We start from the raw sequence: 2,500 nt of genomic DNA on the forward strand, positions 1-2,500 counted from the left end.
GTTGAGGGAGGGAGGAAGGGAGGAATGGAAGAAAAGGGAATAGGTGTAGGGGAAAGAACAGAGAGGTGAAAAGAAGAAGAGAAATGAAACAAAGAGAGGAGAGATTAAAAAAAAAAAAAACAAGGGAGAAGGGAGAATTAAATAAAGGAAAGTGAATGAGGGGATAAACACAGGGGATAAGATAAAAGGAGAGAAAAGAGCGGAGAGAAGAAAAGAACGGGGAGAAGGGAGAACAGGAAAGAGAGAGAGAGAGAGAGAGAAAGAAGAGAGAGGGAAAAAGAGGATATAAACTCGTATTGCTTTTGATGATAATGATAGCGATGGCACTACAGTGACGACGTCGGCCGGGGGAATGGTGTTATCATCCTGAATTTGTGCGTAACGATAAGTGATGTGGAAGCCTGTCTTTACGGCCTCTGATCCCCCTCTGGATTGCATATTAGAGGGAATTCTGACAGATTAGGGAGCGTCTATGTCCAGAAGCTGACGTACGGTACGTCAGACCGTACGTGTTATTGATGTAAATGAAAAATTATGTAGTGTGTATACACGTATGTTTACACACCCACTCCACACACACACACACACAATCACACACATAATATATATATATAAAATATTAATATATTTATATTAATTTATTCAAATTTATATAAAATATAAATATAAAAATATATATATATTATATAGTTATAATATGTTTATTAATATATATTATATAAATATTTTTTATATATATATATATATATGTTATATATTGTGTGTGTGTGTGTGTATATTTTTATATAAATATATGTATTTATAAATATAAATTTTAATTATATTATATATATATAATATTTTAATTTTAAAATTTTTATAATATATTATTATAAATATATTTGGTATTTTAAATTATTTATATATTAAAATATATATATAAATGTCAATTTATATATGTAATATATATATTTTATATTTTTAAAATATATATATTATTTTATATATATATTTTACATATGTATGCATATATATAATATTATATATATATATATTAGTATATTCTATATTTTATATTATACACACAACACACACACACCAACATATATATATATATTTATATATATAAATTTTATGCGTATGTATGTATGTATGTATGTATGTATGTATTTATGTATGTGTGTGTGTTTGTGGTTTTAATATATTTATGCTCCTTATCTAATAACCCTTTAACTGCATAAAATTTATCCTTTGTTTGGGCAGTTTTGATTTAAAGAAACAGGTGGATTTATCATTTGCCAGTAAATCATTAGAGTTAATGACGGTAAATACACTTAATTTGGTTTCTTTCCTGTTCTGTTGTTGACGTGGTAATAAAGTAATAGCAAGGAATCCTTCTGTATACAATTCGTGGTCGTAATTTTTATAACTTATCGAAAGGGAATTTCTACGTACAAAAAAGTTTCGGATACTTATACACCCTCCCCCGCCAGGGCTGTGCCGACACACAATTTAACCACAAAACAAATACACACACACACAAACACGAGCGCGCGCTTGCGCATTCACACACACACTCACTTTTGGACACCACATGTTTAGGCAACATTTACGAAAAAAGGGGAAGAATAGAATACAATAAGAGTATTTATATATATATTTTATATATTTTATATATATATTTATATAATATATATATATACATTAATATATTTATATTTATATATACTTATATATATTTATTATATTTTTAATATACATATATATTTTTATATTTATATATATATTTATATATATTTTTTATATATACTATTATATTATATATTTATGTATGTATGTATATATATTTGACACCCTCTAGCGCAGACACACATTATATCGGAATACACTCTGAAGTGCTAGAGATCTCGTGTTAGACCACATTCCTCTGGCTAACTCCTAATAGCTGACAGGTGTTTACTATATTCGAAGACGTTTATCTGCCTCAAACCCTGGGGTTAAATTTAAAAGATTGCATATATTCAAATTTCATAACAGATGATTCAAATAGTAAGCAAATAGAAGACGACAAAATCTTTATTGAGTTCATAAACCACCAAACACAAATTGTAAACAATTATATTTCGAATGACTTTTAAAACATAAAAGTTCAAACCAAATTATTATAAGAATGTATTATATTCTTATTTATTTTTATATTTTATATATATTTTATATATATATTATATATATTTTTATATATATACACATTTTATATATACACATAAATTATGCATGGTGTGTGTGTGCGTCTGTAAAAGCATGTAGTATGTACGTATGTATGCAAAGTAGGGCTTGTAATCATGTATATAGTTTTTTTTGTATACATATATGTATGTTTTTCGTTTTGCAAACATGTATGTATATGTATTGCCTCACACGCATGCATATACGCACTGATTGAATGAGAGAGAAAAAAAAAAAAAAAACGAAAACCGCGAATCATGAACAGCTAATCCTTCAGCTCAGGAGAGAGAGGTCT

This window comes from Penaeus chinensis, chromosome 8 (assembly GCF_019202785.1).
Source record: "Penaeus chinensis breed Huanghai No. 1 chromosome 8, ASM1920278v2, whole genome shotgun sequence".
In the NCBI taxonomy this organism is placed as follows: Eukaryota; Metazoa; Arthropoda; class Malacostraca; order Decapoda; family Penaeidae; genus Penaeus; species Penaeus chinensis.